Below are 10,899 nucleotides of genomic sequence, written 5' to 3' on the forward strand. Positions count from 1 at the left end.
CGCCCCGCCCCCCCCCCCAGCTCCCAATCTTGAATTACGCTCTTTCCTCTTCGCTCTCCTATTTCGCACCTCTACTCCAACATTTTATTCTATCATTCACTGCATCGCAATGGCCTACGTTCCCTTCTTCTCCCAGCTTCCCCCAAGAAAATCCCCAAAGCGGCGGGCGAGGGAAGAAGGGAACTCGCACTTGTTGACCCCCGGCGCCCAGCACGGCGCTCCGCACACGTGATCTCGTTTACCGCGCCCGGTGACCCTCGGGGCGGGCGGCAGGTGGTGCGCTCCGGGGTCCCGGCTGGAGCAGCGTCGCCCGCGCCGCGCCGCTCGGCCAGTGACAGCGCTTCTGGAGCCGCCGGCGGCCCCGGCCGGAGCGGGCGAGCTGCTTCCACCACGGTCCGACCCAGGCAGCGGGCATGGCACAGGTCCCTGCTAGAATGCCACGTCCCCACGGACCCCGTGCCACGCGTCCCATGACCCGACGGCCCCCACCCCTCGCCGGCGCCCTGGACCGTGGACGTCCCTGCACAGCCGGCCAGCTCGCCCAGGCGCGCTGCAGACAGCAAGCCTCGCGGGGGGCTCAGGGAAGACCTCCCAGCCCCCCATCGCCCCCCGCCCGCCCTTCTCACGGAGAGTGAGAAATGCACGCACACGGCCCCGGCTGGGACGCCGCACTCTCCCCGCCGCTATTCCCACGGAGCCGCGTCCTCGCGCTCATCAGCAGCGGGGTTTCTGCGGCTCCCAGCTCCCCGTGCGGGGTCACCCTAAGGCACCGGCTGCGTAAGAAACCCACCTTCCAAGCCGGCTTCACACGGAGGCATCCCAATGCTATTACACGGCCTGCTGCCCCCCACCCCGACATCCCCCCGCCCCCCATGAACGGCAGTTTGGATTTCCGGCGGGAACGCACACAGACCCAGAGAGAGGAGCCGGGGCTGGAAGCCCGGAGCAATTACTTGGCTGCTTCATGAGAACGAAGGCGCCCCGCCTTTCCAGGTCTCTGCACCGAACTCCAACGCGAACGAGGAGGGGAGGTGGGAGGTGGGGAGGGGGCGCCGGGACCGAGGAAGCCCGGGCCGGGAGCGCGGCTTCTGCAGCGAGTCGGGGGCGTCGTCCCCGCCCCGCGGTCCGGGCCACCAGCTCGCGGCGCCGCTCCGAGGAGCCAACCGCACCCTCCGCCGGCGGCCCTGGACGCATTGTCTCCCTCCGCCGCGACCCCCGGGGGCGCGGGGTGCAGCCCAGGCCCGGCCGGCCGTCCCCGCGCGGGGCCAGGTCCACGCAGCCCCGGCCGCGACCCCGCCCAGCTCGGCCGCCCGCACCGCGCCCGATGGCGGGGCCGGGCGCCGGGAAAATGGAGGCGGGAGAGCGGCCGTCCCTCCCAGCCCCGCGCCCGCCGCTTCCCCCGCCAGCCCGAGGGCGAGCTGGGCACTCACCGCGACAGCTGCTCGGGAGACCGGCGGCCCCGGCGACCGTAGCGGCCGGGCTGGGCAGCTCCTCAGCCGCCGCCGCCGCCGCCTCCTCCCAGGCGCGGCGCTCCCTCCCGAGAGACGCCGCGAGCGTCCGCAGCTCCCGCGCCGCGCGCTCCGGGACTGACTGACTGACGGGCGGACCGGGCGGCGGCCGCGAGGCGGGTCGGGAGCGCGCGGGGAGCGCGCGGCGGACGGGGCGGCCGTGTCCGGCCGAGACGCCGGAGGAGGGGCTGAGGGCCGGGCGGCCCACAGGCGGACCGACTCGCGCCGGCCGCTCGCCGCCCCCGCCCCCGCCTATCACTCACTTCCGGCGCCGGCGGCCGCGCCCCCCGCCCGCGCCCCGCGCCCGCGCCCGCGCCCGCGCTCCCCGGCCTCCGCCCGCGCCCGCGCCCCGCCCCGCCCGCTCACCTTCCCCTCGGGCGCCCGACCGCACCCAGCCGGCCGCCCTCCGCGCCCCGTGAGCCGCCGCGGGAGCCGGTGACTCGGAATGAATGGGGAGGAAGGGAAATCCCGGCGCCGCCCCGCCCCGCCCCCTGGAAGCGGGCCCGCGGCCCCCGTCCCGGGCCCTGGGGCGCCGGGGCCGGAGCGGATCCGGGACCGGCCTGCGTGCACCTCGTGCCGAGGACCGGGCACCCCGGCCGCACTCCGGAGGCGGCTGAGGCGCTTAAAGGACCACTGTCCTCGCAACCTGAGGCTTTTTTTTTTTTTAAAGAAATCCTTTCCTTTTGGGGCAACAACCCTCTACAGTTCGTGCACTATATTGGGAAGCTTTTAAAAATTGGACATGGCAGTTATCTTGAAGGACTTTTTCACTCGGGCATTTGCTTACCTTGGGTTCTAATAGCTGTCACTCCCTTCTTGAAATTGCTTAGGAGGAAGGTGTTGGCACGTTTTCTTATTACCCAGCTCTAGGTTACCCAGATACTGCTTATTTCGAGGCAGGCTTGACTTCTAAGTTCTAATTTGTATCTTGACTTTTGACCTCCTACAGTTGATCGCAGGAAGAAAAAAGAATTCAGTCCTTTTTAACTGGCTATGTGCAAAGCAAGTTCGTTGACAGCATGCACACAATTGACAGGTCAGGACGTGACCTGGAATTCGTTGCAGTAAACACTGCTTTTTCACATCTTTCCATCTACTTGCGAAGTGAAAGTATCTGTATCGTGAATTTTCACAAATAAAGAATTGACTGTACATTTCTGAAATCTTGGCTCCTTTTCTACGAACGAGGGTGTTCATTTCTCTGTCCTGGGTCCAAATTTTGATTTGGCTAATTACTTCTTTCTGCTATTCTTGAGGACTTTCAAGTGGTTTGGGGCTTTTTTTTTTTTTTTTTCACAATCTGTTCCAAAGTGGTACACAGTCTGCTTCAAGCTGGTATTAAGAACCACATAATACAGTCATGAGCTGCATTTCACACTTGAGCTTTAGAAACATAACTTGCACTTTTGTATTTTAAGTTGAGTAGGTGCTTTAATATTCTTGTGCAGAATGATGTTATCTTATAAGTGAAGGTGGTGTTGCTGACCAATTCCTGTAGCCTTTGTTCCGTTCTTGTAGAATTCATTATTCATTATCTCTATAATTATTTCAGTAAGTTATGATCTTCCCCAATAAATGTACTACAACTATGTATTCATCTTTATATCTTCCATAATATCTGGCATAATACCTTCCACAATAAGTATCTTTAAATTAATAAATGAAAATATTTTGGTAAGTGATAATTTATGCAAATCTGTCTACAGCCTTTCACCCCCTTTCCCTTATCACCAGGTTTGTTGAAATTAGACACATCTGAGTGTCAAACCTAATAAATCCCTACTGTCATCGAATGCTATTAGTAGGTTGTGATACTACTGAACAAGGAAGATAACTCACTTCGTTCGAAATCTCCTTTAAAAATAGACCATTGAGCCTGGCCTGCGTGGCTCACTGGTTGATAGTCAACCTGTGAACCAGGAGGTCACAGTTCTATCCTTCCCTCCAACCCCCTCCAGTGGGGGGTGTGCAGGAGGCAGCGGATCAATGAATAATTCTCTCTCATCATTGATGTTTCTCTCTCTCCTTCTCCCTTCCTCTCTGAAATCAATAAAAATATATTTTTAAAAGGAGACCATTGAATGCTTTTTAGATAGCTCTTAGCCAACTCTCTCTCCTTCCAGTGCTTAGTTTGGTCAAAGCTAATTAGAAAAGGAAACATAGTAACTTTCAGCCATGGAGAAAAGTAAGTTCTCATTAGTTCCTTCAAACCATGAAATCATCCATTCCACAAGGGTTTATTGAGCTCTAAGACCTAGAAATACAAAGACAAGAAAGACATGCAAGGTGATTCCTGCTCTCAAAAAGCCCATGGTCTAGTGGGTAAAGGAGGGAAGAATGTGGATGGAGTCCATTCCGTTGAAACGTGGAATGCTTTTTCTAACGGAACACCTCACAAGTTATGTTTTCCACAGACTACACTTTGGGAAATGCTGACCTAAGCCACATTTTTGGTTTAGGGTAGAGAAAACGATAGCCCCTAGAGATGACGTGACTTGCCGAAAGTTAGTGGAAGATAGTGGAGTAGGATCCCTATCTTCTGACCCCGCTCACATGCTCTTTCCACTACATAATGCTTTATGAGCTACAAACTCATTCTAGCTCCATCAGCCAATCACAGGGAGAAAAATACTATAAAAGAATTATGGGATATATTCTTTTAAATGAGGTTTCAAATCAATAACTTTTGCAGCTATGCTACTTTTTAATGATTACTCCTTTACATAAAGTGAAAAGATTTGTACATTGGAAAAGTTAGGACCAGTTATTACCTTAGTATGATCTTTTGATAATCGGGCAGGAGCCTTGTAGAATTAAATTACCTAAGTGACTAGGATATCCATCTAGACACCCTAGCCCTGAGGTAGCTTTAAGTAAAACAAGCTTTCAGGAATTAAAACTCTTCCCAGAAATTTTCGTGTCAATTTCCCCCTACCCCTTCATATTGAAGGAAAGGAGAATGAAAGTCCACACCAGGTTTTGACTTCATCTCTGGCACAATTCCCCTGATTCTGGATGGGAAGGTTTCATATCCTAAATTCATAGTTCTATTCCCCAAAGGATACGTTTTTAGTACTTCCTATTCTTAGAAAAATGAGACAAATTGTTTGTTCCCAAGGGACTTCTTTGGACTACACTACAGCTTTCATTTTAAGAGTAGTTTCTATGCACATTACCTTTGAAACTAGTTATCACTGTCATAATTTATGACTCAGTAATTTTGTTTCATTTCTAACTGCTGGATTCACTTTCAGTACGCAGAACAAGGACCATCGCATGTAATATAAATATGTTGAGTGAATGAATAATTATTAACTTGAAATATCAGTTGTCATAAGTATTGGCAAGGACACTATTTATTAATCAATTTATCAAAACTATTTTGTTAGTGCCCACTGTGTCCCCAGCTTTGTCGGATCACTTAATGAGTATGAGAGAATACTGGAAATAGTCTCTAATGATTAAATATGACCCCACCCTATTGACAATGGGGGAAAGAAACGCACTCTCATATCCTGCAGGTGGGGATATAAATCATCACAACCTTTTTCTGGAGGGAGTTTAGCTGTCGACATTAAAATAACTTAAATTGTGCATCTCATGATCAAGCAATTTCTCTTCTATGAATTTATTCCAAGGAGTAAGAACAAAATATTAGCTAGGATATTGTGGGATGATGGCAAATAATTGGAAATTCCCTCAATATCCAGCAATGAGACTAAGAAAATGATGAGTTCTGGAAAAAATTTTTGATTTGAAAATATGTTCACAATATATTAACCAATAAAAAAATTACAAACATTATGCACAAGATGAACTCATGAAAAAAGATTACATAAGAAAATCTAGAAAGAAATACAAGATCTGACCGGTTTGGCTCAGTGGATAGAGTGTCTGCCTGTGGACTGAAAGGTTCCAGGTTCGATTCCGGTCAAGGGCATGTACCTTGGTTGTGGGCACATCCCCAGTAGGGGGTGTGCAGGAGGCAGCTAATCGATGTTTCTCTCTCATTGATGTTTCTAACTCTCTATCCCTCTCCCTTCCTCTCTGTAAAAATATATATTTTAAAAAAAACAAATACAACAAGAATACAAAAATGTTTATGGCAGAGTGGTTGGTTATAGTACTTTCTTTAATTTTTTTATTTTTAAATGATGATTTTGTATTCTTTAACTGGCAATTAAAATGAATGAACTATATCAATATTTATGAAGTTAAATAAATCAGATCTCTAAAACAAAATGTTGAGGAAAGCAATGCACAAAGCATATACTATTTAATAAAAAAACAAAGTTAATTTTAATTGAAAAGGGGATCTCTGCATTCAAGAAACTGTTGATGAGAGAAGAACATGAAATAGACAGAGGACAACTAAATACTCAACTCTGAAACAGACTGCCAGTACAATAGGAGTTAAGAGAAGAGAGAAATTGACTAGGTTTGGAACAAGTTAAGATGCCATCATAAAAGAAGTGAGACGTAGCTGGCACTGAGCATCTGAATGCCATGGGGAGAAACAGAGTCAGGGGCAGTAATATAAGGTGAGGCAAGGGCCTGGCATAGCCCATTTTACACAAATCTCACTCCTTCCACTTGAACTTGAACAACTGCAGAACACTTGGTCTTTGACTATAAAAACATTTCTGTTTCTTTCATAGAAGTGAGATTTACAAAGCCCTGTGTACTATAAATATGAAGTATTACAGGTCCTTTGTAATATATTTTTAAAATTATAGTAGATGCTTTTTGCAAATAAGCCATTTGGGGAGCATTTTTTTTCTTCTAAATCTGTAGAACTGGGTATTTCCAGATATTGACTTAGAACAAACACCAACTCTTATGCAACAGTAGTAATTACAACCTGCACCCTTGTGAGTGTTCTGACGTTCACGGTCAGACCACAAAGGAATTTAACCAATCAGGGATCAGCAATTCTCTGATTACATACATATTATGGAGTGTTGTTTTTGAGTTCAAGAACTAAATTACTAATAGTAGTATTAGCTATACATATGGAGTGAAAGAGTGAATGATGTGTGTTCAGTGCCAAATAATAAATTAAAAGGGTTATGCCCATCTCAAAAAATGTCTGTAATAGGAAAGAACAGGGCAGAAATGAACTGCCACCAAGTATTCCTTCAGTGTGGGGTATGACCAGGTCTGGGGGATGTTGTAGCAAATGTGTCAAGCAGAAAGTAGCAGGTTATTTTTAGTAAACAACGGGGGAAATGGTTTTACTAGAGCTAAAGAGGGCTGTTGAGGGACAGTGAGATGGGAAAAAGATAGATTATGAAAGCCCTTGGTGACTAAGTAGTAGGCGTGAGCATCAGTGCAGTAGATATAAATAGTCAAGTCCATTTTTCAAGGTACCAGCCATTTTCCCAATTCTGAGCCTTTGCAATTACCATTCTCTCTGTCTGGTCTGTTCCTATTCATTACAGTTCAACTGTATCCACCTTTATCCCCAATTCTTCTGGATAAAATTATTTACTGTACCTTTGTGCTCCCATGAAACTTTGCACATCAGTATTATAATTTTTTGTGCATGTGTCTGACTCCTCCATGCATGATACCTTGTACAGAGAAAAGTTCAGCAGTATTTGTCAAATTAAAGGATGATGAGAAACAAGATTAAGAAAACATCTGGCAACATTGTGAAAAATAAGTTGGAGTAAGGAAAGTAACTGGAAGGCTGGAATGAAGTGATGAGAAATGAGAAAGGAGGGGAATTAAAATATTTGGAAAAACTGACTACGTAGGTAGCAGAGTGAACAAAGGCATGAAGAAGAAGAGAAGTCCAAATAACTCCAGGGTTTCAAGGCTGAAAGAATGCTGAAAGCAAAAGACTGATATCATTGTAAAATCAACAGACAGACTGTGCAAAATTTCAATGAATGTAGTGCATTAAGGCAGTCTTTCAGACCGTTTGTGTCTCAGATTTTTATTGAATAAACTAGAGGCCTGGTGCATGAAAATTCGTGCACTGGGTGGTGGTTGTCCCTCAGCCCTGCCTGCCCCCTCTCACAGTTCAGGAGCCCTCAGGGGATGTCCTACTGATGGCTTAGGCCCGCCTAAGCCCCAGTCTGACCTCCCTTTGTGGGAGGCAACCCGGCTGATCAGGGGAAGTTGCCACCCCCATCACCCTGCTGCCGCCGCCACTGCTGGCCCTCGCAGCCACCATGGCTGCCGGCCCTCCTCGGCCCTCGCAGTCACTGCGGCTTGTCTGGAAGGATGTTTGGAAGATGTCAGGTCTATCCGGTCTAATTAGCATATTACCCTTTTATTAGTATAGATGTGAATTTTTAGCATGCCCCACAAGAATAAGTTATCAAGGGTGTTCAATTTGTAAAAAAGTAAAATATAATCTAGATTTCCAGTTTTCAAAATGATTTTGCATTACTTTTTTATTTGTTGAGAGGGACAATAACAAAATCAATAAATGTCACTCTAGAGAACCTTTGCTATTTCCTCTGCCCAGTCCTCTTCTCTTCTTCTGGAGACAGTATGTTTCCTTTGGATTGCTCTTCCCAACCAGCCTCCAACTCAGCCATGAGGTTCTAGGTTACAGGTGAGAGTACGTGCTCCAATCTGAGATAATCAGAAGTATTCCCAGCATCTTGTTCTTTCTTTCTTTTGATGAGGACTGGGAGAAAAAGTCAATTCTTTTCTGATGGGATACTCAGAAAAAGGCAAACCAGAAGGTATTGTTGACTGTGGATCTTCTAATATCATAGGAAATATGAGAACCAAGTAAAGGTAAAGAGAACAGAGCAGGGGAACCCTAGTGGTATTTGCATCCTTGGTTGTGGTTGTCTGAGAGCCAGCTCGCTATTTTTCTCTCCTTCCCTAGGTTCGGATAGATAAAGCAAAAGATTATCTTTCTGCCCAAACTGGCTGTTTCTGTCATCTGAAAACAGTCAGGACTGTTGTTAAGCCTGCCACGATTCCCTGTGGTCTGTTACTGCCTCAAATGAGCTCCTCTAACTGGCTTCAAAGTGTTCACAATCCCCACCTTCTCTGCCTCCACTTTACAACATTGCTTCACTCCGGCTGGCCTTTTCATTTTCCCTTCCTCACCGTATGGCATTTGCTTTTGTGGCTTTACTCCTTCTTGCTGTCCTCACTGTCTGGACTACCTTCACCTCCCCTCCCTGCCTATCCGTATCCTGTCCAACCTTCCCAGCCACCTCCAGGACTCTCCAGGAAATGCCCCCCAAATCAGCCAGGGAAGGGTTCCTTCTCTGAATGTTTGTGCTATGCAGGCTATATGTCTATAATAGGTCACTCCCAATAAATGACAAACCTCATGAGGAAAATAACCTACCACGTGTTATCAACTGAGCGCATAGAGCTAGCTGTTCATGTTGATTGATGGAATTATATGTTTAGCAAAAGCTCAGAAATATTAAGGTCGAGTCCTCCTTGGAAGAACGCATGATGGTTTGTGGGTATTTATAAGTTAGAAATGGCCTGGTACACAGAAGGACAGTTTCATGATATTAAATTGTCATCCTTATGCTGCATGTTTTCTCATCATTTCCACAAAGATAATTTAGGAATGGGAAGTAAGACCCGATGGGAAAAGATGAAGAAGCCAGAATCATTTATCCATGAGAAAAAAAAAGAAGGAAGCGATTCCAACAATAGTCTTAACATCTGTGAAAATTTGGTATACAGAAGATAGGGTTCTTTCTCCCTAGAAATTAAGATTGAGGAGCGGAGTAAGGCTATAATCACACAATGAAATGTAGGTGCTTAGATAGATTTTTCACCATAGGGTATCAAATAATGAAATGAATTTTGAACTTTGTAGAGTGTATTTCTATAGCAGTTCTTAAAAAAAAGAAACTTTTGAAAATGGCTTCTGGGTAATTTTGCCTAAAGGCAAGGAATTGAATCAGATGACCACAAAAACCCACTAGCGGTAAGGGTCTGTTTTATAAGCCTTAGTACAGGGCAGAAAAATATTTTAAATGACATTTAAATTTTATAGCTATGTATTAGATGCCTTTTTTTTTTTGGTTAATCATCACCTGAGAATATTTTTCTCATTGATTTTTTAGAGAGAGTGGAAGGGAGTGGGAAGAGAGAGAGAGAGAGAGAGAGAGAGACATCAATGTGAAAGAGACACATTGATTGGTTGCCTTCTGCATGCTACTGGACCAGGACTGGGGATGAACCTGCAACCCAGCTATGTGCCCTTGACCCAGAATTGAACCCTAAACCCTTCCGTGCACTGGCTGGCACTCTATCCACTGAGCAATACTGGCCACGGTGTGTATGCAGGGGCTTTTATTGTTTTCTCCATGAAAGGAGACTGTCTTGTTCCAAATATGTATAGGAATAAGATAAAAACCTTTGTCTGATCTATTCATCTGCTTTCTTCCAAAGGGAAACTTAACTGTGTTCAGATGTAACCCTATTTCTGCCTTTGATATGATTTCTGCCTTTTTTGCATCAAATGAAAGTATAAATTTTAAGACCAAATAAGGTACTTAACACTCAAAAATGTTCCCTACCTGGACAATGACTCCCTTCTCTCAATAATTCTAACATGAGCATAAAACAGAGCCCAATTCTGTACAGTACTGTCCATCAGGACCAGTAGAGCACCAATGATATGCCCATCACCAGGCAAAAAGTGATTCCAGGGGGAGTGAGGGGGGAGGAGGGGGAGTCGAGAGCATTTTTAGGGCAGTAAAACTATTCTGTGTGATACTATAATGATGGATATAGAGCATTATACCTGTGTCAAAACCCATAAAATAGACATATAACACAAAAAGTGAACCCTAATGTAAACTATGGACTTCAGTTAACAATAATCCCATATAATAATAGGCTAATATGCAAATCGACAGAACAGCGGAACGCCTGGTCATTATGATGTGCACTGACCACCTGGGGGCAGATGCTCAATGCAGGAGCTGCCCCCTGGTGGTCAGAGTGCTCTCACAGGGGGGGCACTGCTCAGCCAGAAGCCGAGCCCACAGCTGGCAAGCACAGTGGTGGTGGTGGGAGCCTCTCCTGCCTCCTCGGCAGCGCTAAGGATGTCCAACTGCCGGCTTAGGCACGAATGGGCCTAAGCCGGCAGTCGGACATCCCCCGAGGGCTCCTGGAATTCGAGAGGGCACAGGCCGAGCTGAGACACGCCCCCCCCAAGTGCACGAATTTCATGCACCAGGCTTCTAGTGTGTCAATATTGCCTCATTAATTATAGCAACCGTTCTGCACTGATACAAGATGTTAATAATAGGGGAAACTGTGGGGGATGGTTGAGGTAAAGGGGAGATTGGAAACTGTACTTTCCATTCAATTTTTCTGTAAACCTAAAACTGCTCTAAAAAAAGTCTACTTTTTAAGAAAGTGACTCTAAACACCTGAATTTGTC

General features: G+C 46.7%; 1 protein-coding gene across 5 annotated transcripts in view; it reads right to left on the reverse strand.

Moving 5' to 3' along the window:
• Positions 1-1,564, reverse strand: part of RAPH1 (Ras association (RalGDS/AF-6) and pleckstrin homology domains 1) — a 79,149-nt gene extending 77,585 nt beyond the window's left edge. For all 5 annotated transcript variants that reach the window (XM_059702826.1, XM_059702825.1, XM_059702824.1 and 2 more), the window contains exon 1: positions 1,431-1,564. The gene's annotated coding sequence lies outside the window, so the exon portion shown is untranslated. The remainder of the gene's footprint in view (positions 1-1,430) is intronic.
• Positions 1,565-10,899: the final 9,335 nt, after the last annotated feature.

Source organism: Myotis daubentonii, chromosome 7 (genome assembly GCF_963259705.1).
Source record: "Myotis daubentonii chromosome 7, mMyoDau2.1, whole genome shotgun sequence".
NCBI classification, from domain to species: Eukaryota; Metazoa; Chordata; class Mammalia; order Chiroptera; family Vespertilionidae; genus Myotis; species Myotis daubentonii.